Source organism: Strigops habroptila, chromosome 7 (assembly GCF_004027225.2).
Source record: "Strigops habroptila isolate Jane chromosome 7, bStrHab1.2.pri, whole genome shotgun sequence".
Taxonomy (NCBI): Eukaryota; Metazoa; Chordata; class Aves; order Psittaciformes; family Psittacidae; genus Strigops; species Strigops habroptila.
In genome coordinates, this window is record NC_044283.2 from 15,179,724 (window position 1) to 15,207,385 (window position 27,662).

The 27,662-nt window shown below is 40.0% G+C and overlaps 2 long non-coding RNA genes across 2 annotated transcripts; one reads left to right on the top strand and one right to left on the bottom strand.

Moving 5' to 3' along the window:
• Window positions 1-12,559: 12,559 nt before the first annotated feature.
• Window positions 12,560-14,028, bottom strand: LOC115610907. Its single transcript, XR_003992391.1, has 2 exons — window positions 12,885-14,028; window positions 12,560-12,710 (listed from the first exon to the last, which is right to left on the bottom strand). It is a non-coding gene; the product is annotated as an uncharacterized LOC115610907 (long non-coding RNA).
• On the top strand, window positions 12,881-19,098 carry LOC115610908. Its single transcript, XR_003992392.1, has 4 exons — window positions 12,881-13,123; window positions 15,707-15,866; window positions 17,672-17,794; window positions 18,586-19,098. It is a non-coding gene; the product is annotated as an uncharacterized LOC115610908 (long non-coding RNA).
• Window positions 19,099-27,662: the final 8,564 nt, after the last annotated feature.

Below are 27,662 nucleotides of genomic sequence, written 5' to 3' on the forward strand. Positions count from 1 at the left end.
TTTGCAGCAGAATAAAAGGAAAGTTGGAATCTATAGCTTCTACTCGACAAAAGGTTCTCAAAAGACAATTCCATCCTCATTACAGTTTCAACAAAACAGTAACTTTCACTGTCTGTCCACATAAAGAAAACTAAGCTCTTCAAAAGGCTTGGTGGTAGCAGGTGAAATGGCATCTAACCAGATTCTGGGGTCACACTTAGGAAGCAATTAAAGTACTTCAGCTAAAAGCCCATGACCTTGCATCAGATTGGATAGATACAGTGGAAAACCGGTCTCGTTCTTGGTACCTGCTCTCCACAGCGCTCATCCAGGGAAGAATTCTGACTTATGGGTTATGACAGAAAGAGGCAAGAGGTTGTGCCACTGCATCCACCTTCCTAAGGTATTTTTCCTGCGTGCAGTCACTATTCATCTTTGAGGAAATGTTAGGTTGTCGGATCTTTTTACAAGGGCTGAAACACAAGAACAGCCTCAGGATAATTTGTTCTTTGTCTTAATCTTTAACTCAAGCCAATACCTTGAGCAGGACTGCTCCCTTGGTATTCTGACTGAAACTGCAAGTGTTGTCTGACAGTCTCCCTTGGTGAACTAGTAGTTGGAGTGTAAATAAACTCAGCTACCTTAAGAAAAATCCTGCTATTCTGCATCAGTTTCCTCTTCCCATGGAGAAGACAGATGGATATGCAACACTTTGCACAAAAAACCTCCTCTTTCAGAAGGCTGGAAGAAGGTTGGCAACTTACACAGGCTTTTAGATGTCACATCTCTTACTGCCCATCATCGCTCACTGTGTCCTTTCCTTCATATCTGGCCCTTAAAGCCATGGATGTTCACCTTCTCGGTGACACTGGTTGTGCCCTGAGAGCTACTAATATTGACTTTACAAGCCACATGTTCATCATAGAATGGGAACTGCTGCCCTTAATGTCAAAGACTCTAGTATCCTTGCCTGTTGTTGAACAAATTAAATGGTAATAGAGCGAGCTTTTCCTAAAATCCTACAACACAAAATTTCTTACATGACATTTTGAGAATGGCTGCAATTTTCACAAAGACTGAAAGTGTAACTAAGACCTAATTGGGTTTTCCCAATACACTTGAAAATCAGCCTGCTGGGTGCAAGGTTTTGTTTTATTCTGGGATTAAACTGAAAGAGATTTGTTAAGACAGAGATCAGGAAAGCAGTGTGGAAGTGTAACAGTTACATATTAGACGTTGTAATTATGGGACTGTTATTGTAAGTTTGTGATACAGAAGACAGAGGAGACATCTATTCTCTTTCATTTGTCCTGAGAGATTGTTGCCTGGAACAATGTGTCCATTAAAAAAAAGCCATTGATAGAAAGCCCAGAAAAGAACAAAATTATCAGAGAATCATCAACACGACCTGTGAATGCATTCAATGAATTTGATTTATACAGATTGGAAAAAGCAGGATAAGTGTGGGACAAGATAGCAGTCTTCAAATAAGTAAAAAGTTATTACAAAGAGAGAACAAGAGCTTGCTACGCCTGCTGAGTAATAGGGCAGCAAATAAGTTTTAAGTGGAATGTGAGAAATAAAACTGAAGAGGCTGCTAAGAGAATCCCTCCTCTTCAGTGGGAGGATGTAAGAGCAGGCCATGCACACTTTGTTTAGACTGGTCAAAGTGTAAGCTTAAGCCTGTTTCTGAGGAGGAAGTAGGTGGCCACTTGAGGTCCCTTCTTGCTGGCAGGTTTATGAGTCATAGTGGCAGCTGGAGGACAGAATTAACAGGCACCTGCCAAAATTACCTCCGGGAAGCGCTTTTCTTATCAATCATCTAGAAATATTGTTGCTGTTGTGTCACAGCAGTGTGGTGTTTTCTTTCTGTCACTGCCTCTAACTCCATGATTGCTCTTAGGAAAGCTGGTTCTTGGGGAACAATTATGTTATAATATCAGAAATCCAAAGGAAGGTCCTGTTTTAAGCTCCTGCTTATTACTTGTTTTAATTCAGCTTTTGAACCAGCTGAGAAATGCCTCTCAGGAGTTATTCCTGGTACTTGTCAGCAGAGGAAGCACAAGATGATCAGGGCTATTGGGCATTCAGCAGCAAAAGCAAATCGACTAATATTTATTATCACCAATTTAGCAGGAGGCAGTATCCCAGGCCCAGATCTGACAGGCTGATGTCTTGCATACACAGGTAGGTGCTTCTGACGAAAAATCTGTAGTGTAATAAGAAATATGGAGTCTTCTGGTTTGTATTGAGACAAGTTCCCAAAATTTAGGTAACACTGATCACCATAATATTAAGCCATAGCTGATTACATAGTGATGTACCTACACCAACAGGTCATTTCTTACCAATGCCTCACATTGCAAATCTCTGCAGAGCTTTATAAAGAAAATAATAGCATTTTGCAGACTTTCTAAGCTGGCATGTCTTTTATACACACCTCTGTGCACCCATATATACCTTTCTATAAGTATTGCTGCATCTATGCGAAGGGTTAGGCAAGGTATATAAGAAGAGGTAAGGTGTTGTTAGGCCAACCATTATAATTTGTAGAAATTCTTCTCATAGGCAGTAAATTCTTTCAGGCTCACAAGCCCTCAGCTGGTTCTGAGGAATTAGGTCTTTTTTCCTTCAGGTATGACACAGAAATTCAGAAGTGTCTTTAGGCCTATTAGTCACCATTTTACAAGACGATGTCAAGGCAGTATTTTAAAGGCATTACTTTTTTGCTTTCCCAGGTAGTGGCTTTCTTTACCTATGCTTGACCTTTAGTTTGGGAAGGGAGAAAATAGGCCCAATACCTCCATCTGTATTTGTCTCTCCATTAGCATTTCCTTTCTTTGTAAATCACTCACAGGTCTAATGCTGCCCTAGCTGTTGAGAAAAGACAGGCTGCAGAAATCAGCGGGTGATCGGGGAAGCACTTAAAGGTGATGGGCTGCTCCTTCAAAAAGCACTTGCATAAATAAACCTGCAGCACAGGGCAGAAGGGAAATGAAGCTAGAAATCTGGCTGACTGCCTGCAGATGCCAGGCCCACGGCAGCGTTGCTGCTAAGTGGGAACAGGCGGAAGCAATTGTATGTTTTTGCCTTCCTCTCTTCCCTTTGGATATGCAACGGAAAACCAATGAGCCCATTCAATAGAAAACTGGTGAACACTGGCAGCAAGAAACGTTATTTTCTCCCAGGAGATCCCCAATATTGCAAGGTCAGATTAAAGCTTAACTCTCCCTCCAGCTCTGCCGATGTCAGGGAGCTCTGACCTCCCTGTTTTTTCTCTAAGTCACTGCTCAGCCTCTAGCACACGAAACACTTTGCAGGAAGATTATTTCAACATAACTTTTCATATTCTTTAGAAATCTGGGTAGTTCAGACAGCAGAACAATACATTGAGGTCTCCGGCTGCATGAAGGCATCAACCCTTTCCAGCACGCAGAAGCAACAGATAGAGGCAAGGGCTCTCGGAACATATGGAGACAAAACCCCTACAGAAAATGAAAAAGGCATGGGGAATAAGAAATGATCAGGGACAATTTAAGCATATATGACAACAAAGCCACTACAACAAAAGTAGGCTGAAGGGAGATGATTAATAATGATTGTGGTGTGCAAGCGGAAGAGCAGTAGGAAGTAGGAGGTGCAAAGGGCCGAGGGAAGATTAGGATGGCTATACAAGTTGGCACTATGCTGGAATAAAAAGGGTACACTATAAGCAGCAAGAATGATTTAAGTAAAAACTATAAGTGAAAGATTTTCAGAAAATCTGAATTGGAAGAAAGCAAGTCAGATTTGGAGAGCACCAGACATCACCAAGTTAATAAAACAGATAATAGAGCTGCTCTAAGTATGCCATTGATTAGACCTGGCATTGATATCATACCAATCACAGGGCAGGATTTCAGTTCTCTGGCTTCCTAAGTATTTGCTTCAGGCTGTACATGATGCTGCATTTAAAGAAGAAAACGAGCAGGTTTTCTTTTTTTTTTTTTTTTTTTCCTCTTTCTTGAGCTTTGAAGTAAGGTAAAATCACTTCATTTAGTTTCTCTCCCATGGCTCCCTTCTAGATGGCTTTAAAAGATACTTCCAAAAGTACTGAGGTTTAATGATCTGACACTGCTCCCACTGAAGTCACTGTTGAAATTCCCATTGACTTCAGGTTCTAAACAAGCTAATGAATAGGGTGAAAAATAAGTACAAGATATGTGAAAGTGAAGCTATAACCAATTGGGATTTTCATTTTGGTTCTGGTAGAATAAGGTTTAAAGTAAAAATAAAAGCCAGGTTTCCCCTTTCCTAGATGAGTGCCTGGACACTCAGACTCCTGCTCACTGGGGATGTGTTCTACTTATTTACTTTCTGCCAATCAAGCAAGTAGAGAAGAAAACTTGATTGCAGTTCAGGAGAGAATGGGGCATATCTGCAATAACAACAACAAAAAAAGTGCTGTGATGAGCAAGCCACCTTCACCAGCTCACTTTATATTTGTCTACTTCTGTTTGCATGTGTTCTGGCAGACATGAACACACCTTTGTGATGCATAACACACACTGTCTAAGGCCTCTGATCAAAATAACATTTTGTCCCTCAGCACCTTTTGTAGGATAGGTTTCTTTCCCTGCTGTCTTTGTGCCATGATAGTAATAAATGTAAGATACATTAAAACGGAGAAAATGGAATAAAAATCCAGAAACTTTCTAAAAGCTCTGGATTTCTAATTTTCTAAAGAAGTAAGGCATCTCCCCTCAGGTACAGAGGAAACAAATCTTTTACAGGCAGATTTAATATTACCTTGTTTTTCAGTCCATGTTAAAACCTCTTGATCAATGCCCTCTCTTTCAGTCAGATGTCTAATTTAAGAGTTCTCATGTCTGATTGTGTGGCCAGCTTTTGTAGCTGTGATGAGACACCTACCCCCACTTTCCAAATCAGTTTTCTGTAATTACCCACATGCAGACAGCAAGTTTGGGGCCCATATCAGCCACTGCATATGGGCATTTAAAGATACAAGATACAAGCAATTACAATTTAGTAATGATTAATACCTTTCAAGTGCTTAATGACATAAGTTAGATTCCGCACCTCTGCTCTTTTTAGCTATTTGACTAGGAAAATACATATTCTCCATTAAAAATTTTGTCTGCTGTGAACCATGAATTAAGGAAGAGGAAGACAGACTTTTTCTCTCCTGGGGGGCTAGCGTGTCAGGGAAAGGAAATGACTGAAAACATGCAACAGTATAATACTAAACAAGAGAAGATGTGAGAGCGCTGGATGATTTTTTTTCTTTAAATACATGCAAGGAACCATAAAAAGTCTGTAATGTATAGGCTGAATAAATAGTTCCATGCAGGATTCAGGCCATTGTCTCATTAAGGCATCTGTTGGTAGTTACCAGCTCAGAATGGCACTGTTAATGCAAACTGTGTGATTTCTTTCCATATTACCTTTCCAAGTAATAGACATTACTCTTAATAGCAATATCACCGAAATGGAAAGCCAATGGTAAGTGGAGATTTCACACTGTTATGGTGCTAAAGCAGTGTCAGCACCAATTTAAAAGTGTTTCCATTTAAAAATTGATGAATATGGGCAGACACTGAAAAGCAACATAAATGCTGTGCTGGTCAAGCAACGTCCAGTTTTTTTAATTGGCTTCAGGCCTGATTTAAATTCTCTCCAATTCAGTTGGAGTCCTTCCATTCACTTCACCGGATGGCACCTCTGGTCCTCAATGCTCCAGTGGTATGCGCCTAGGAAATATATTAGATTAGTGATAAAAGTTGTCATGTATCCAAGGGGTCATTTACTTCTCTCTCATGTAAAGAGAGTGATTTTCTGAACATGAATAGACTGGCCTTGTGAATATTAAAAATTACCATTACACACTCCATAATTTATCACTCAAATTGCACCTTCAGCTATATTGGGTATGCTCAAGTATCCTAGAAGGCTGTGTGATTAAGTACTCAGTAAGTTAACTAAGAGCCTGGCTTCTCATTTTCTCACATCTAGAGAGGTCATTTACATTTGTCAGATTTATTACTTATTTCTATAATATTTGCAATGTCATAGCACCTAGGAGTCTGAAGTTATGTACCTAGACCTAAGCTACTTAATATTTCATAGACAGATGAAAAATAAAATTATCTTTACCTCAAGGATCTTATAGTCCAAGAAGAGGAAGAGGAAGTGAGCCAATGGTTGGGTACAGCAGGTTCAGGAGTGTGCTACTGGCTGGTGTAACAGGCAGTAGCCTCATCACTCCAGCAATGTACCCATTTGGCAAATTGCTGGTTTGTTTTAATGCTGCTGACATCTTGGCAAAGGTACTTTTCAAGGAGAGTTTGAAGGAGATCAAGGGAAGAGCTTCAGGGTTGTGTGCAGGGAACGCATTTAGTGGCTGACAATGACAGTGCTGGTTTGAAAGCTGATGAGGTGGGGGATTGCAGGCTGGCAGCCGGAGTGATCGGAGCAGAGAGCAAGCCTTCCAGCGCTGTGTGAGTGATAATAGGGTGCAATATTTGTAAACCATTGCGATCCTCAGGTGAATGACGCCATATGAACACAAATAATCCTGAAAAGGCTAATGATGAATATAAAGCAGGTAATAGTGCTTCTGGAGGAGGCAGGGCATGCACTGATGCAAGTCTGGTCAGCTTGTTTGTCCTATGCAAGTGTTTAACTTCCTGTCCTACTTCTTGTTGTCTTTAAAAATTAGAAAATGAAATAGATTTAACATAGTGAATAAATTATTTTTATAATAAAAATCAATATTATCGCAAACAGTAATGGCAGTTACTGCATTTTTTTTATTTGAATCTGTCTTGATTTTATTTCTCTGATGCTTATTTGATCATTAAAATATAAACTAGTGAGAATGTGAAGTAAAACCAGTAATGAACCCTGAATTTAAATATATATTTTGTTTTAAACAATAATTTTTATTTATGACCATAGGAAAAATGCCCTACAGAATTCACAATATGAGCCCTATCCTGCACCACCTGTGTGAAAAGCACTGATGATATATTTCAGGAGTTCCTGTGCAATGCTTGCCAATTTTAACCTCTGTAATCCTCAGGAAACCACATTTTACATAGCTCTACACACAAATACTCTCAGGACCAAATTATTCCACATGGCCCCTGTCTGAATCCCAGAAAACTTTGCACTGTACCTTCTCTGTCTGTACCTTAGGCCAAACCTTAAGCAAATTGCTCAGAGCCTTATGGGAAATGAACCTTACTCATCATTATTCACTCTATAAATAGCCCATTAACTCCAAGGCAAGGGTCTAACATAGATATATGCAGTCATTATTATGCTTTTTGCATGATAATTCATGTGCCTGCTGTGTAAGCAAATGTGCAGAAAAATGTGTGGGCATATTTCGGAAATCCTGTCCATTCCTGAAGGTTTTCATAGAAATAGGTCTCTCATTATTCCTTAAGCTGATCACCACCAGTCATACTGGTGACAGTTGCCACCCTGCTAGTTTCTCTGGAAAAGCAGGGTTGATAGATGGTTCCTCCATTACCGGCAACATCACACTTTTGGTGTGGCTTTAAATATACTTAGCCATAATTTTGTTCTCCTGGTAAGATCCGGGGTGCAAGATAAAAAGAATTAAGTGTTTAATGAGGTTGAGAGAATGATGCACTTGGCAGGATTTCAAGTATCAAGCTTTGAGCTGTATGCAGAGGGTCTAGTCCTGAGAGACAATATATACCTGTAATTCACTAACAACTTAGTGGAAATTGTGGGTGCTTGACTTCTTATATGGCCTCCTCTTGGAGCTGTCCCTTGACAAGCACCAGCTTGGCAGGTCTGAGGGTGCAAGTAGCATAAACTATTACCTATGCAAACTTGTTATTTTGGCTGACAATAAGAGACAGTGGGAAGAAAATAATTAGACTAGCCATGCTGAGTGTCCTCATCAAAGAGGAAAAAACCCAAAACCTAGAAATATGAAATGTGAGGGGTTTTTAATTTATTTGGGTTTGTGTTTTTTTTTTTTTTTTTTTTTAAGTTGTAACCTTCAGACTAACAGAAAGAGAGGCAATGAGAAAACAGAGATCTGTGTCAGACTGGAAGCCCTCATTATCAACTCTCTACCTTGAGATGGAAAAAAATATCCCCTCAACTCGATTCTTCACAGTAACCTCTGATTGCTAATTATTTGCTAAATTTCCTGCTGATGTTCTCTGAGTGAAGTCAGGCTTGATGAAAGTTTCTGCACTTGTCTTGCCAGCAGGAGAACAGAAAAAGTGGGCCAGCTTAGCTCAGAAAAGACCCTCACTGCTCATCACTTTGGTTTCCACTGAACATGCATTGATGCTTGTCTGCCACCAGCTCACAGCATCCCATCCACCTTCCTTTTCATGGTCATTTGAAGTACAGCTGCTCAGCTTCTTCCAAAAACATATAGCAATAACTAACTCCAAAGAAAACAGACTGGTATCATGTCGCTCTTCTTCTACAGTCTCAAGAAGAGAGGAGAACTTGCATGTCAGAAAATTATCATGCCAGATATTCATGCAGTGACTTTTACACACCTGTCACTACTCCTTGAACTGATAACCCAGACTAAAAGTAGTAAATGATCCCTATCCAGTGTTATTTTATCTTTGTTAATCATGTGTTTCCCAGCAATGTTATCTGAGGAACTGCCAGGACTGCTAAGCATAATTTCCCTTTGGTGAATCCATGCTGACTACTCCAGTCAAGACCTCTTCTCTTCCACATGCTTAGAGATGGCCTCCAGGATGAGACGTTCCATCACCTTTCCAGGGACTGAGGTAAGGCTGACTGGCCCTTGTTGCCTTTTGTGAAGACTGGGTTGACATTTGCTTTCTTTCAGTCCTTAGGCACCTCTCCTGATTACCATGACCTTTCAAAGATGATCGAGAGTGGCCTAGCAGTGATGTCTGCCAGCTCCTTCAGCACTGATGGGTGAATCCCATTAGGACCCATGGATTTGTGGATGTGAAGTCTGTCTAAATCATCTCTAACCCAATCCTCAACCAAGAGAAAGACTTCCTTTCTCCACACCTTCTCTCTGGTCTCTTGGGTCAGGGATTCCTGAGGGCTGGCCTTGACACTGGAGGCTGAAGCCAAGAAGGCAGATGGCTTGTGAAATCTTCCAAAAATCTTATCCTACCCGTGTAGTTTTTTACGCCAATGAAATGATTTAAGACAGATAAAACAAGCAATAGAAATTTATACTACCCAGAAAGTGTTGAGCTACTGAAAAGTGATGATGCAGTGAATTAACGACTTAGTTTATTATATTTTTTCCTTATGACATTGCATTAGAAGGGCTAGCTGTATAGACCCAATTTATTCTGATCACATAATGTTCAGTTCAGTGCACTAGGTTTAATGTGCCTACTTCAAATGAGATTAAAGAAGTCATATTTACAAAAAAAAAAGTATGCTGAAATGATTAAAAATACCTAACTTACTTTTCTTTTCCTTAACTTTCATGTCTAGAACATCTTCTGGTGTGAGAATGGAAGAGTGACTTTTTTTGGTAGTTATAGTAATTTGGGGGTCTTAGAATACTGTGCTTTCTTTAAAAGAAAAATATCACATATTTTGACCCTTCTGTAGTATTCTGAATTCACTCTCCTCAGTGCCACTACTTATTTTTGGGATATTAGATTAGCCTTAAGTACCATACCATGAAGTAAAAATGTGTAACACTGTCCAGTATATAAACTTACTGACATTGAGGGCAAGACATTCAGGAGTGCAGGTAAACAAATAAATAATGAAAACTTCATAACAAAACTATCACATGATAGCCTGTTCCTGTGGTGTGTCAAACTGTAACTTCTTGTCAAACTCCGACTCCTCCAGTTCTGCATGCATCTCATTTATCTCTGTTTTGGAGGACATATTTAATACTAACATAGTTTGCAAGGCATCAGAAGGTTACACAGATGATTTCTAACGTTTAGCTCTCCATGAGGCAGATGAAACTTAAATTTATGATTAAAGACCTTTCCTCTGGAAAGATTTCCTTGAAATCTTGAAAGTGCTGCAACTTCGACAAGAGATAAAAAAGGAGAATAAGTTACTTTAGGAGTTTCCTTACAAAATGAAGGCTTTCAGTGCCATGTGAATGAAACCTAAACGCTAAAACTCAGAGATAGATTTTGTCTTTAAGCTGCTTTCTGCAGCAGGATGCTGTAATCCATGACACAGGTCTTGGGCAAAGAAAGAGCATTATTGTGATCTCACTTTGTATCAGGTATTGCATTCTTGAAACTCACAATTGTGAATTGGTGTAAAATACTGTAGACGAGCAGTCAGGCTCAGTGTTACTGAGGTATTATGGAAATCCTGTTAAAGCCACTGCTTGAAAAAGGCCTTTTGCAACATCATGTTTTATGCTGCACCCACATCTAAAGATTTGCAGCACAGTGACTGAGATGATGCATGCTTGAGACATGAGTCAGTAGTATTTCAGATCCTTAAAACACATGTGTTTTTTAGTTCAGATCAAGAAAAACAATAACAACGTATCTCTTCTTATGAAAACTAATCATACCCTTATGTGCTTTGTTGGTCATTCCTGTAGAGAAAAGCTTTTTCTCCCATGTGCACCAAAACCAAAATGTTGAGTGTCTGTCCCTCCACACTGTTCAGAAAGTGCTGGAAGGAGAATAAATATTTAACACTCTTTTCCATCCATCCCTTTGAGGTGCTGCATGCTCCTGTAAGTCTCCTAGATCTCTAACAGTGACCACAGTCAGTCTTGGACTACCCTCAGGAGCATCTGAGTGACCATTTTGCTGTCTGACACCAGACCCAGCACATCCACTCGCTCCGGCCCTTCGACCATAAGGTGTGACATGCCTCATCAGGCAATCTGTGTGAACCTCTGTGTCCAAGTGTGTGGCTCAATCTGTCCCAGATTTATAAGGGGGTTAAGTCTCAGTCCCACCTACCACACAAAGATTTTGTAGTCAATCTTGCAAGGAAATTGGTATGAAACGAATTCTTTCGCTACTACCACAGCCTTCTACTTTATTTCCTTTGCTGCCTGGAGGACATTTTGTTCCAGGCTAAGACAGACCTCAAATCCCATTATTTTTTCCCTGCATTTTCTCCTCAGGGTTGATCAAAATTTCAGTGCCTAAGATCAGGAAAGCCACAGGGTTCTTGGCGAAACTGGCCCACCGCACAACAGCAAAGTGAGAGGCACATTTTTGCTGATTGCTCGGCTCGTTGCATATCAAGTCATGCCACATAGCAACTAGAAAACTATTGCTGTATCTAAGAGAAGAGAGAAATGACTTCTTAATTTAAAAGTGACTTTTCTGTGTTAGGGATTTGACAGGGAGGATGAAGTACTAGAGGAGATAAAGTGTTGCTTTGCTGAAAAAGTGCCATTTTGTAAACATGAAATATTGATCTGGCATGTATTGTGTGAGCACTTGCTGTATGTGTATATCGAGTTCCAAATGTTGCACATTCAGAAAACCTAAGTCAGAAAAATCACTCACAGACATTCATAGACAGAGGTCCAGAATCTGTGCTGTCTGGAAAAGCATGAAATGTTTATCTAGACAGGAAGAAAATTCTCTGCCATATTGCTGAATAAGGTTTTTCTGACCACTAGCTTTGTATGAGGAAGATTTAACTCTATCTAAAGTATCCTTAATCTTCATCTTTATGGTTAATTAATAGAGCTGATCTGACAAGTGCTTTCACTGGAATCTATCTTTTGTTCTTTTCTGTTTCTTTTTTTTTTTTCCTTGACTTCAGTAGAAATTTCTTTTTCCAGCCCTGAAAATGAGGACATTTGTACCCATGTCTTTTATAGCTCCGTAATTTACGTGCACTGCCTTTAATTGTTGTTACTCTTTGGCCCCTTTGCAACATCTTGAAGACTTCCCTATATTACCAGAGCGACATAAAATGGTCATAGTCTAAATGAACATCAGACTCAGGACAGCTTAATTACAGAGGTGCCATTAAGAGTACATTGATTTTCTCTTAAGAAGGGGACTAGTTCTTTCCTTTTATAAATAATGATGTGGTGCAACCTGCTCAAATTTACAACTTTACCTGTATATCTCATAATTACCATAATAATGGCTAAAACCAACAACAATAATAATAATAATAAAGTCTCTCTTCCCAATTTTTAGGCTCTAGAGTTTTTGCTTTCATGCTCTTCTTTCTAATCATGAGGCCCAGACAAATATTTCTACAGATAACAACATTAAATATTTCTACAGATAAAAATATTTTGTATTTATTTTGAAGGAATAAAATAACTCAAGAACTGATAACTTAAGAAAAGAAAACAAGTGTTGCAAGACTTATGAAGGAACACAGAGAACTGGCAACATTCAAGTTAAATACAATGAATATGATCAGGTAAATAATTTAATTCATTGAACAATAAAGATTTTCTAACAGACCACATGAATTTTTCATGATGTGGGTACAGTTTTGTCACCACTGTACAAAGACTGATATATGTTAATGTGTCAGTTATGTCTGTTTTATATGCAAATAATGTAAGTCTTAAAAATATGGCTACAATGACACAAGAATCACTAAATAATAAAAAATTGAAAGTGCCTTTATTAACTCCCTTAAAAAACTTTGTAAGTTTTTTACAGGTGGGCATAAAGCTGGAATGATGGTTATGTAGCAATTAAGACAGAGCTTTAACACAAAAAGGAGGTGTAATCCAAAAAGTGTAATCAAATCTGTAGCAATGACAGTTAAGGGAATGTTCTGATCATGGCTAGGAAGGAGAAAGAAGTGAGTGAAGAATGGGACCCCAGTTGTCAGCTCTTATCACATCTAAACAAGAATTACTCTTTCCCCAAACAGTGTCATGATTGCAAAACAAATCTCAGCATCATTCATCTAAAGGATACAGCACAGTTGTTTTTTTCCAAAGCACTATTAAGCTTTTCTTTCACAAGGAAAAAGGAATGTTTGCAAAGATACTAAAGATGATAGCAGCTCCTGTCCCTGATGGTGAAGAGGACTGCAACGGTGATGGCAGATGGAGTCGTGCCAGTTCAAGGAAAACTTGCCTCATGAATGCAGAATATTTCTTCACATAAGATGCCAGGATGCAGAGGCTGTGTGGGCATGGATGCTTTTTGAAAAGGTAAAACTATCCTCTTTCATTGAGGAGTGGGCTGTTCTGTTGGCTAGAGGGGTCACATGGAGAGGTGGGTGCATGGTAGCCTTTGTACCTTTGCTTTTGTTGATGACAGCGAGATGAAGGTGTTTGCATGTCTTTCTGCCATAGTGATCACTGCTGACATGCTATGAGCTGGGAACTTCAGGCAGGTATTTCCTTCCTGGAGACAGAGCCTTTGTACTGCTTTCCTGGAGGCAGCACAGATCCTATCCAAGTACAAAAAGAGTGCTTCATGCTCACTCCCCTGGGAAGGCCAGGTGGAGTATGACCCTAAGATACTTCCTTCCCCCTGTTTTGCAATTAAAGTGAAGATCTAGAGTGGAGAGGCAGCAGCCAAATTACTAATTAGCACTCTGATGACTCCATCTGCATTTTTAAGATTTCATTTTGATTTGCATGGGCCTGCGCAGTCAGCTGTTAAGTTGCAATTCAGCTGAGTTAAGTGTTTACTTGTTTTTTAGAAGACAGAGTGAAAAGATCTAACAGAATTGGGTCTTTATCATTAGACCTAGAAAGAAATACGAGCCAGGAGTCTTCATTCATCAGTGAAGTGCTGGGGCCAACACTACAAAAGAAGAGAAAAGTCTTTATAAGTAGCAAAGGAACAAACAAATGCTCTTCAGGAGTAACACACAGATGAATGATGCACATTGACATTTCACAAATTCACATTAAGGACTTAACTGGGCCTGAGATGCATCTTTTGCTGACTGTTCAGCTATATCTGGGAGACCATCATTCATTTTTGTCTTGCCATAGACTCTTTGTATTCCCAGATGAAATATATAATCTCTCCTCACTCTCATGTCCTACCGAGAGTAATAAGTTCTCCCCTGAGCCTTCTCTTCTCCAGACTAAACAACCCCAGGTCCCTCAGCTGTTCCTCATCAGATTTGTGCTCCAGACCCTTCACCAGCTTCATTGCCCTTCTCTGGACCCGCTCCAGCACTTCAATGTCTCTGCTGTATGAGGGGCCCAGAACTGAACACATGATTCGAGGTGCAGCCTCACCAGCCAAGTGCAGGGGGATGATCACTGCCCTGGCCCTGCTGGCCACACTATTGCTGATACAGGCCAGGATGCCGTTGGCCTTCTTGGCTGCCTGGGCACAAGCTGCTCATGTTCAGCTCTGTCAATCAGCACCCCCAGGTACTTCTCCATGAGCAGCTTTCCAGCCACTCTGCCCGAAGCCTGTAGTGTTGCATGGGGTTGTTGTGACCCAGGGGCAGGACCCAGCACTTTGCCTTGTTGAACCTCATACAACTGTCCTCAGCCCATCAATCCAGCCTCTGCAGATCCCTCTGCAGAGCCTCCCTGTCCTCCAGCAGATCAATGCTCCTGCCCAACTTGTTGTCGTCCACAAATTTACCGAGGGTGCACTTGATCCCCTCTTCCAGATCATTGATAAAGATATTAAACAGAACTGTCCACTGGGAATGCCACTTGTGATCAGCTACCAATTGGATTCAACTCCATTCACCACCATTCTTGGCCCCAGCCATCCAGCCAAATTTTTACGCAACAGAGAGTACAGTCACCCATGTCACAAGTAGCCAGTTTATCTAGGAGAATGCTGTGGAGACTAGACTCAGCTATGCCATACCTGGCATTTGGTTTCAGGATATAGAAGTTCCAGGCAAAAAAAAAAAAAGAGTTCTCCATGGCACCTGATGAATTCATTCTGACCTATGGGCTATCCAAAGTGACTGTATGATTTTTTGTGAGTTTGAGACTTTCTTTCCTAATATGGAATGGGAAAACTGTTTATAAATGGGGAGACATTTTACAAAAAGGCAAATTGTCTCATGCCAGACTATAGTTATGAGGATAATAGTATTATTTACTGTAAAATGCTCAAATACTCTGGATAAAAATTCCTGAGAATAAAGACTAATTTGAAACTGCAGCTCAAATAAACTCTTTCATTTCTTTACAGAATACAAAGTCATCAGTATGAGTATTGCAATCAGGACCTGCATGGGCCAATTACATCCTCATACTTACATGCAGTATCACATTGCTCATTTACATTGAAATTAATCAGATTTACTCCCAAATGCTTACCTTCAGTGCTGATTCCTAACAATACATCATTTATACACTTGATTTTTCCATACTGGACTGAGCATGGGGATTCAAATCTTCACATTCTTGAATATACAATTCATATATGTACAGCACTTTTGATGAACATCATTAAAATGCTTGTTCTTTCTAATCAATTGCTCAAAAATCAGAGTGCTCTTGAGCTATAACACTCAGTTCCCCTTTGCTTAGGCAGATAAAACTACATGGGACAGAGAGTATGTAATTATTTACATGCTTATCCCAGAAATAATTTTCTAAAGAGGTTACTGTGTTATGAGAGTATTTAATGAAGTACTTTCAGCTTTTGTGCAATTAATGCAAATTTATGTGATGATCTACTATTTTAACAATCACTGACTGCATGTATTTTAATTTTCTACCATTTCTTTTTCACTGAAAAAAAGTTGTTTGCATTATACTCTCGACTGAGTTTAAATACAGCTGCTTTGAAATTTGCAGTTTGTGTTCCGTGGGAGGACCTACAATTCCAAAACAACAAAAAGAGATTCAGAATGAAAGGGAGAACATCTCCAAATTTCCCTTGGAAGGGAAGCCTGGATGGGGAGCAGTGGCTGAGATCTGTGGCTTTGGCTGGATGACAGGCTACCTCAGACCACAGGTATTTGTTCCAATGCCTTTTTCAATGTGGGTTTTTTTTCCTGTTTCCTTTTTGGTTTATCGTGCAACAGCAGAGCCTGGTGTCAGTGGGTGTGTTTGATTGAGAAGGTGCTTGAAGAAGAAACCCCAGTGCTGTAACAGAGCTGGTGTCTATGTTATGTAGCAGGGTGCAGTGTGTGATGCGGGTCACCTGCCGTGGTCTCATGGGCCACTGGTGCTTTGCAGCCACAGGCAGAAAACCAGTGCCTTGCAATGTGTGTGCTATGCATGCTGTTCAGATGGCCTCAGACAATCACAATATCAGCATTTATACCCATACAAAGGAATCTAATGTGAGAATGAGCAAAGTATCAGTTGCAGCACTGAAATACATTTTAATGGCAATCATGTATGTTGCCAGAGAAAACCACATTTAAGTCTGTACTCTCTGTGGCACAGCCTCTACTGTGCATCAACGGAGATAAAACTTCTTTCTGGATTATCAATACTTGCATCTTGCTTACTGCAAAATGTGTTTCTCTTGTTTTCTTATCAGTTCAGAAAAGTGAAGCAAAGATACTTTTCTATGATGGTAATCAGCCACTCCCCTTCCAGTCTTTTCCGTGAACACAAGCTACTTCTCTAACTTGACATTATCCCATCACTTGTGCTTCCTCTTGTACTTCTAATTGCGTCAACATATTGTCACCCATTTCCAGCCACCCTGCACCTCTTATGTATTTCTTAACCACATCACATATATTTTCTCCCCTGTTGCTCCTTATGCCAGGATATTTACGCAGTGAAATCCATGGACTCCTTCAGATCCTTCCTTAAAAGTTCACTCTTCACTGCAAGGCTACTCTGGCCAGTAGCAGGCTGAGGTCACTGCCTATTTGCAGGCCAAAAGATATCTAATTTCCCTTTGATTTTCTATTCTTCATTTCATTTTTTGCAATTAAAGTGCAAACTTATTGGGGTGGGAGAGCTTTTTTTTCTCTGTGTAGCATCTAGTACAAAGCATCTGGGACGTGAATTTCTAGACCCTATGGTAATAAAAGAATAAACACTTACAGATAGGGCCAAATGCAATAGGGAAGGTAGAATTATCTCTCAAACAAGCATTATTGATCCCAGAAACTTAGGGCTACACCCAACTTCAGAAAAATGTGGTAATATTAAGATACCAAACAATGTCTGTCTGTTTGGACAACCTTAGTCTTGGTGTGACACTGTGTAATAACAGTATGATTATGGCATTATAAGGATTTAAGTTGTAATTTGATCAAACTGATTCATAGACAATTAATTTTCTTTCTCCCTCCTGAGAACTGTGGAAGCAAGAGCAACGGCCAGTGGCAGCCAAGGAGAGGAGCACTTCAGAGGACGCCCCCCAAGCAACAATTTTCCTTTCTCTCACTGATACATTAGAAACTCCTAGCTCTGATGAATAATAGCAAGAAAGCACATAATTCCCAAAATAATTACTTTGAAAATGTCCTGTGGAAAGGCTTCAAAGAATTGTGATGATATATGAATAATGAAGGGTCTGTATTTTATTACAGAATTCATTAGGGATAAATAACAGTCTGACAGAAGGTGCAAAAGCACCTATTTTCAATTAACTCTAACTCAAACTAATTAATGGATTTACTAGTAAATTCTCAGAAAATTCATTTCATAGTAAGTATTGTAATTTTAGGAATAATACAGTAGATTTTGTGCATAGCAAAGTAACTGGATCCCTCATGTAAGCACAAACTTCAGTCTCAACTTTGGAGCAGTGCCTGGCACCTTCATAATTCTCCTCCTTCACTCTATCCACAGTGTGAAAAAGGAAGATGGATATACAGCAAGCCTACAAGGAAACCCGATATATCATCAGGGAAAAAACTTGACACATACAGAGTGTTCCATGAATCATGAAAATACATTTCAACAACTAAGCTGGTAGGAAAAAAAAAAACCCCACAACCTTGATTGGCCAATTATAAAATTATAAATGGGTGCACTTTTGAGAATGCTCCGGTGGCATCAGTGGAGGTTTTTTAACTAAGCCTGATGAAATCCTGTCCTGCTTGTGCTGGTATCTCAGCACAGATTTTCCATGCTGTCTGATGTTGCTTGCACGCTGCTACTGAAAAAATTTGCATTAAAAACTCTTCTGGAAATGCATGGGGCTTAATTAAACAAAATGAAAAAAAACCCCAAATTGAAAAATGCCATGCATGGCAATCCTTCAGATTTCCTTCCCACTTTATCTCCTTTTCAGGACAGTCTTTCAAAAACATTTTCATCAAGAAGAGGAAGAAATCATATGTAAGCACAGAACTGGGTATCTTGCACTTTTAGTAGGTGTCTGGGTTTTTGACAGGTTCTGCATATTCTAAGCATTTATTTAATCTTTCTAACTCCAAACAATATAAGTTCAAATGTTTTTGCACTATTGCACATCTATTATATTTTATGGTATGTGCTGAACAACACGAATGGATGTGTGATAGACTACAGATATAACAGATTTAACCAAAGACTATGCTGGGCACGTAGCAGAGCACAGTGTTTCTGTAGGATTAATAATGTTATAATTTCCTGCTCCTTGAGTATGTAGCTGTAATACTTTATTAGTGTATGGCCTGAGTGAGCTTTTTTACTGTTTTAGCCTAGCTTCTAAGGACAATGTGTCAAACCTCTGTCCTTGTGCTCTGGGTCTATTTGTCTGTTTTTCTCCCCTCCCTCAGAAACCCTCATGAGACAAGGAGAGAGCCACTGGAGGCTCAGAGAAAACTGCAACCCCAGATGTTACACAAGAGCCAGTATCATCTGAGCTAAGGGAAGAGGATAAGGCAGGTCACAGCAATGGTGCATTCCAGTTGGCAACACCCAAGCTAATGTGCGTTCATTGGACAGGCAGTGGGCAGGCACACAGGCAGCTGCCATCCAAACAGATGGAGTGGGAGGGCAAGACTGGTGGACAAAGGATGCACACCTTGGGTGAAACCATGTTTCATCAGTTGTTCTGCCCACTGAGTAACCTGTTGAGTGTTGGTGTGTCAGCTCCAGAGTGACAGTGGATATGAACAAGATCTGCAGCTTGTTCCAAAAGCATCAAGGGTTCCCGTGAGATCTCCCACCCGAGGAATTACTAGAGCCAAAGCTGCACAGCTTGCAAGACTGGAGGATATCAAAGGAATGAAGTCCAGCATGGCTGTGGGCTATTTTCTGTACTCAATAAAGGTAAAATATGCATGCAATTGGGAACTGTGTTTTTTCTTGATTATGAAAGGGTTAAAAAGAAACACGTTTGCAGCACTGAGGCAGAACGACCTTGCAGGGAGCATTCTGGCCTGTGCCAGCAGTTCTTTCTTCCTTTGCACACAGCTTCTAATGGAAAAGTACTGGCTGCCCTCTGTAAATTATTAATTTCTTCATGTTATCAGATACCATTGATAAAAAGACAAGTGGCCTCTGTACGGACTGTCTGGGGTAAAATGAATAATTGCTGATGCCCTTTAAACTCTGTATAGGTTTTCATCTACTTTCTACTGAGCTTGGCTTTGGACTGTGCGATGGACTGTTACACACTTTTAGCTGCTCACAAGTAACTCCCTATGGAATAAACCATTACTGCTTTCATTTTAGGTGCTGACTTAGATGAATGACTTTAAATTACTTACAACCTTCAGCTGATCTAAGATGTCAAACAAACTTTAAACTAGTATATGTTCAAGGATGTGTGAACCTGAAAACAAGAAAAGGCGGAGGTGCTTTTCCATTAGCTGCTGCTTCGTATGGGAGAGAAGGTCACCCCCTGGAGCGACTGGGCACGGAGGCAACAGACACCATTGCTCCAAGTCAGTGCTCTTAACTATTATTAATACAAACAACTCAAAGCAGTACCACTGATAAAAGCTCGATAAAAGCTGCTGAGATTAGGGATCATGTTAACTAGTGATGATAGCACGAATTATGAAGTGCAACAGCTCCAACTTACAGCATAAAGGGACCCATTTAAGAGGGATTATAAGTCAGGTTTGAGAACAAGGAGGAATCAATGAGAATAAAAGTACATACCAGATCCAACAAGTAGTAACCTTTTGCAGGACTGCTGTATCTCAGAAGGCTGTATTTAACTTTTCAGGATAGGCAGTGGAAAGGAAACTGCAACAGGCACAACAATAAGGGCGAGCAGCTGTCTAAAAATCTGTAATGTACTGAAAATGGCACTTAACGCGTATTCATCAGGGGCAGCAGATTATTCTACGCTGCAGTTAAATGCATTAGGACTAGCAGCAGACAGTCTAGCAGCCAAAGATTGTCTCCATAGTATTCACTTTGGTTCCTCAGCATCCCTTCAGAGGTTACTGTCTTGTACTTTTTATACCATTGCTGAAAGATAGGGACCATTTCTAGACCAAATTAAGCTCTTGATCACCTGAAGAAGATAAATGACAAGTAGTCAGGTTGCACTCATTTCTTCCAAAGGGGGCTTTTAAAATTAATGGTAGATCAAAAGTGCAAACTAAATTAACTTCTACTTGGGTTTCTCTATACAGATACGTAAAAGATGAAGGACTAGGGCAATGTCTGTCTGACCAAACCCAGTCCTATGCACTGAGGACTTGCTGTGCTGTTTATAATTTTACCATTCTCCCTTTTATGCATGGTAGGTTTCTGTGGAGCAACATCTTGCATGCCTTGTTCACTTGTGTCAGCCTTACCCCAGCTATTAGTTCCTGCTGATTTTCCTCAGCACTTGGCAGAACTGGATGCTCTACTTTTCTGGAACCACTTCAAACTGTGAGAAAAATGAGCTGTTTGAATAGCTCTGTGAAGGAGAAAGTCCTGCAGACGTAGTCCTCAGAAAAAGGAGCATCAGATCTGGTTGACATTTGTAACACTAATTTATCCACTTCACTAACCAGACATGTCATCTGGCCAATTAAGTGTGCTTGCTGACAGCTTGTACTCATGGGAAACTCAGAGCTAAAATAGGGTTTCTGCACATGGGTCAATCGTACTTTGGTGGAACTATGGGGAACAGCTTGTAGGATCCTCACAATACCTGGCTCTACATCATACTGTTAATCCTGATGGTTAATTAAGTTATTATACATAGCCACAAAACAGTATTGTGGTTGAGCTCAAACTATCAGACAGTAAAGAAGAAACAAATTTCTTTATACAGCAACCTTCAAAGCAGATCACAACCATGAGGGTCAGTTATTTCCCTGAGTATTGCTTTGAATAGGGGTGAAAGGAGGCAGGAAAGCAGGAAGTAAAAGCAGGTTCACAAATGTGGTGCTCTGGACAGGTTGTGGTCCTGAGGTTGTGGTCTTTTGGGTTGAGAACTGTCTGAATTAGGCTTGGAGCAAAAACTCTTTAAGTTGTTTGGCTCCAACTATGTTCAGAAAAACAAGGTTTTATGGGGTTTTATTTTAAGTAATTGCCATAATGTCAAAGGCATTAAATCCTTGGGCACTTAGAGACACCCCAAAGCTTTGATTTTTGACCAAAACCTCACTGAGACAAAAGACATAGTGGTAACACATAGCACTGTTGTGTGCTATGTTCCTCTTTGCAGGAAGGTCCGAAATTTAAATGGATATGAAAAACGACTTGATTTTTCAATATTTTAGCTAGTCTGTCCAATGATGTTTAACGGAAATTCAGACTATGCTGTTGCACTGGTTCAACGGTTAATCTGAAGTTTTTTATACCTAATCTTGGACTTTTCATGAACACTAAAATACTTTAAATGGTTTTCGTCAGCACAGGCTGATAATGTTGCAAGTAGAGGTATTACACTTACCTCCTGGCAAACTGGTTTGATGTCTACTGCAGAGAGCAAATGTTATGGTTCAGATGAAGTATGCAAAAGCAGACTATACTGTTACCTTAATAAAACCCAGAAAATCCTAACCTGTCTCTGAGGAGGATTCCTCAGAATCAAGAAGATGAGAAGCTGAATAAGGTAGTGGATATATCACATAACAGATGGGCTGGAAGCTGCCCTCACCTAGAAACGTTAGAAGCTTGTATCCACTTTCTCCATCGCTTGTCTGCACTGATCACAGAACCAATTAGTGATGAGATGATTGAGCCAGATGCTGCCACTGGTATCCATTAGATTCCTTACCCTTTGATTTGAACAAATGTAAGACAAATTAGGAAGCAAAGGAGACCCTATTGGACTGCAGCATCGCTGTCATAAAACATTATTCTTAAATCGTTTATAGAGTCTAGAAAGAGAAAAATATTTGACAGGAAGGAATAAGTGCTGCCAACATTGATTGTCTCAGATTTCAAGGGCAAATTTGAAACTGTACTTTCACAGTGAGTGAACATAGATCATTGGAGAGATGTTCTCATAAACACTTGCAAGAGATATGAAAATCTGGCTCCCGGCATAATACCTTAATAATATAGAGATGCCTACATGTTACATGTGGGAGGATGTAGTGTGCACAAAGGAAAGGAAAGAAAAGCAAAACGGGCAGGAAGAAGCACAGAAGATTAATAAGCCAGCCAAGAAAATAAAAGTTGTCATAGCAGTCTCCAGAATTTCCTTTTGGAAGGAGGATTGGCAAGAAGGAGCTCTCTGTAGAAGTTCTGGCTTATAACCTGGGGGTGGATTTCTGACATTATGGAGCCCCAGAGATGAAGACAGTCCCCTTCTCCAAATATGTGAACCCTTCCCTTGCCATATTACTTCAGGTGCATCCCAGCTTCCTGTTTGTGGAGCTCCTTTCTTGTCCACATGAATGACCTTTTTACCTTGACATAGAAAAGACAGTAGAATTGATCTACTTCCCCATTTTCTATTCCTCTGTCAGCTGCATTCCTAACTCTATAACTTTGTTTTGTGCCATGGAAAGCCTCACAGCCTACCCTGCTTCCTGGTGTTCCTCTGCACTGCTCATCCTGCTGCTGGTATCACAGCCCTTCTGGTGTTCTTTGCCTAAGTGTCCATATAAAAGAGAGGTTTCCATGTGTGAACAATGCAATGTATTCAAGGCAAACCCAACAGTAATAAAGGGCTGAAAGGAAAAATAATGGATTAGGGGGAGGTAGGAAAAAAACCCCCTAGATTTAGCTTTTTTTCTCTCTGAAAAAAGAGAACAATCTATGGGAGGGAAAAAAAAAAAAAGAGAAAAACATAAACTGTTCATAAATTAAAAAGTTGATAAATTATTCCTTGTAGATTTCATGTCATCTTTAGTGCAAATATTTTTGATTATAGCATTCACATTTCCATGATTGCTCTGGTTTTTTTCTGTTTGTCTTTATGCAAATCTACTTAAACCTTCACTTCAAATATTCTTCATATTCTTCAAATATTAAGTTTGCTATGGAAGTTTTCCTAGTTCAACACGCCTTGCTTGCCAGCACTTACACAGGCAGCCTTTGTGAGTTAATTATTCCAGGTGGCTTAATTCTTCATGACAAATAATAGAAAGGTACAAAAAACACTTATTATTTTTGTAACCCTTACAGAAACTGAGCACTGAGCTGGATTAACTCTTGTGCGGCTTTTCAGACTTGCATCCTCTGAAGTGATCTAGTTTACAGCCCAACAAAGGGACTGAGACAATCTTTACTTTGAAATCTACAACAAAAACATCTTTGACTTTTTTGCTAGGCTGAAGCTCCTCCAGAAGCTCAGTTCTGCAGTTCAGAGGTGGCGTGGTCAGATTCCCACCACAAAAAATAAATGTCTCCCACCATCATGTTGTGACAAGTACTTCTTTGACTGCGTAGCCTGGAGAGAACAGGGATCATTATTCTCCCAGAGGGTTTGTATCAGAGCCAGCCCAGAGTGTAGTCACAGATAAGATAAGACCTACTGAACCACTGCTGCTACAAAGAAGGAGAACACAGACGCTCGTGGAGGTGCTTGCTCCACCAGTCTTATACCTGAATACTTCAGTACACACGTCACTGCTATGAGACAGAGAAGGACAATCCTATCTCACAGATGAGTTTCAAACACACAGCGGCTGTTCATCACATGTATTTGGATGCTTAACTTCTAAGAGTGTAAAAAAATTGAAATCCTTAGTTAATTCTGCACATTTGGATCTAACCAGACTGATGATCTTTTTCTTTCTCCCTCAGATTTTCTCTAAGGATAATTTTATATGTGACCATCTCAAAAGGTTAGAAAATCGTCATTCATCAGTCTGTACTTTATCACAGCCAATGCACAAACAACCATTTGTATGCTCTGTTATTTTTATTACATTACTGCCCATGTTACTGATGCTGGTTTGAATGTAGACAATTTATATTTGGATTAAGAAGAGTTAAAAAGATTAAATGCAATACTACTGTAGTGTTTCAAAATCAAAGTCAAGTTGACATCACAAGCTGACAATGCCTGAGATTCTCAAGATGAAGTGCCATAATGTTAGTTTGGTGAAAATATTTGTTTGTAATTGTGCTCTGCCGGATTGCTTACTTAAACTAGTTTGTGAGCTGAGAAGACCTGATATACTTAGTGCTCGTATTATGCAGGAAATGTTGCTGTGCTCCTGATCTGTGAATCATTATGGGATATTTCTGCCTATGCCTTATTTTCACGTTGCAACTAGAAGACATGCTAGCTCAGACAAAATTTAATTTTTGTTCTTTTTTTACACTGAATTTAACTTTTTTTAAATTATTTTTTAGCAAGTATTTGTCAGTATAAAAGCCCATGCTTGTACCTACAGGTTTAAGATTACAGATATGATTGAATTCTGTGCTACAGCCCAGCAACACTTTCTGCATGTATGTTATGTGGTCCCATTTTCCTGCCTAGTGAGGGATACAAGCTGATAAGTACAACCCCATCAACACATCCACCTCCAGAGATTGCTGCAGTCACATGGGGAGCCTGCTGAAGACCATCCTTTTCTGCTCAGACCCTCCTTCTTCTACAGGATGGAAAGAGCCAACAGCACGTGGAAATGGGAAGCCAACTGATACTGTAACTGAGAAAATACCATTATATACTGACTCTGAAAAATGTGTGATCTTGAGATACAGAAGAAATTGAAGGAGGCTTAGAAACAGGCAATAAAAATTATTAGGCACAGGAAGAATTTGTGAGAGGTATCTGATGAGAATGAGATGGATTAATGTAACAGAGAGTTCAGTAAGCAGATTCTGATGGAGGTGTACAAAGCAATGAATGGCAAAGAGTGGACATGTGTATAACATCACCTCAAAATGTGTGAACTCTGGGACATGGCATGAAACTGAAGGCAACCCATTTAAAGCTGATAAAGGGAAACATTTTCTTATACTAAATAATTTAATGGTGGAATTAATTCCTAGAAGACGTTTCTGAATGCACAATTTAGGCAGAACTGAAGAAGAATGGGAACCTTAAATTAGGACAGGAACACCAAGGGTATAAGTATCTCCTGACCCAAGATCTGCAATAACCAGTAACTGTGGGAGATAAAAACCCTCGACCTGTAATTCTATAGTTCCCTATTAAAAGATTTCTTTCTCTTGATTTTGAAATAGCTCATACTAGCTAGTGTCAGACACAGGTCAGTATATTAGATGGTCTGCTGGTCTTTCATGATACCTAATTCCTCTGTTTCTTATTTCACTCTGGTTTGCCGCAGCGAGAAACATCCATCATTTATCTTCATCTCCCTGGAAGACTTGTAATACATGGTGATTTAGGGCAGCTAATGAAAAAGTTGTCTATGAATGACACTGGTGCTGTAATATGTTCCTTGAAACAGGAAGGACAACTCCAAAGATGATACAATTAAACTTGTGCATACTAGTAAGTGACTTAAAAAGGAAACATTTATGTTACCAGTTATAACCCCTCTCTCTGTGGAAGTCTGTAAACCAGTCAGTAGGTGAATTTTGGTTAGGCCAAACTAGTTTTTCTGCCAGCAAAATTCCCATACAAATCTCACAAACACAGCAAGAGCTTAAGGCTGACTTAGGCAATTGTGTAAGGCTGAATTTGGGGATACTTAAGTCGTAGGGTGAGCTTTATTCAGGGCCAGGACAGGAAGGCAGACATGGTTTTGAAGGTGAGAGATATTTCTAGGCAATGAAGAAACTCATAAGAAGTCTCAAATTTTGGCTTAACTTTTGCTGGATACTGTTTCATCCCCCACTGAGCACAGAAAGTGAAGAGCACAGTGGTAAGGAAAAGCAATTCTTGCTTCTTTCTAGGGCTTGTATTTCTGAGGAAGTCAGGACAGAAACTAGCTCAAATCTATGCTAAATATCCCTTCCAGGTGATTCACAGCACTGTGTTAAATCTGACCGAATGTAAATATAGTTACACCAAAGCTATTTCTCTAGAGTCCTTTGATAAGTCAGTGGACATAAGCACTTTTAGGGTGTGATTCATGTCATCCTACAGTAGGTATCTGACTAGGCCAGCTGAATCACACCTCGAAGATGCCTCTCTCTTTTATTCGGATATAAGGGTAGGTCATGATGATGAGTTTAGATGTAAACATCTAGAGTACAGACAAGTAAACTTAAATGGTAGAACTCCTACAAGTAGGCACAGGGCTTGGGGAAAGAATGGTGCATACACCCAGTCACAGGGTGGTTGCAGTGCTTACATTTGCTCCATTTTTGTCTGCAGCCCAGATCTTTCTGTGGCCCTGTGACATGAAGCTCAGAGCAGCTGAGATCTTTGCTTCGGAATCACTTCTGAGATAAAAGTCTGTTTTCTACCTATCATTTCTGATGACCAAAATAGGCAATGGGGCTTCATGCTGCAGTCCCATGCAAAATACCTTGCTCTTACCTATCTACAAACCCTTTCTAATGTGCTTCGTCGTAATGGCTTTTTAGTCACAGAAATACAGCAGGGAGCAGAAGAAAATCCATTTATAAAACTGTTTCTAAATGCACTGCCACAGTCCTAAACCTCATTTGTTTTCTTTTCCCTTTTAATTAGGATTTCTGCAGGCTCCAGCCATTAACTCTGTTTTAAAACAAACTGTCCAAGGCTTTTCTTTGATAATGGTTTAATTTTAGCTTTTTCTCCAACCTCTGAAACACAATTAACTTTCATGCCTGGTATCTCTCATCAGATTTTCCTGCATCTCCTCCCTTGGCAGCCCTCCAAAGCAGGTTCATTTAACACCCGCAAAGTTCCCACAATTGAATCCAATCTCTACAGATCTCACTTTCCCTGTACATCAGCTCACTATGGAGAGCAATGGCTTCCTGTTTCATTTACATCAAAGCCACCAGATGCTGTGGGCAGCTTGTATGACACTTTTTAATCCAGTCCGCACAGCTAAAATGCTCAGCCAGGACATGGAAGGAGACTGCTGCTACTTACTATAAATGAGCTTCACAAATACATTGCCAACGCCACCACAAAGACAATGGCATGGGTTTTGGCTTGGAGTTAATTACTTTCCCTCTTCCTCCCTGTACAGGCAAGAGGTGATCTGAGCATTTAGGCTGCTCACAGAATCTTGACACAGCCCCATTGCAAGCTGTTTTCTGCTGCTCTCTGAAGCCAGAAGTAATGATAGCTGTGCACAGGGAGACAGCACAGCCCTTCCTCTTCTATGTGCACATCACTGAACCAGCACAGTGCTGCTTCGGAGGAAAGCAGTACCTCTGGTGGGGACAGGAATACTCATCATCATTCCCTGCATTCCTGGAGAAGCTTTCATCTGAAGGTTTCAAAGAACATACCCTTTTCCAGCATTGTGTATAATGCGTAAACCTTACAATATCACTGACATGCAGGCTAGGCAGCTGCACTGTGTTGTGGCTGGCTGAGTCCCTGAGAAAGCTAACATCAGCACCAAGTAAACCAGAGGCT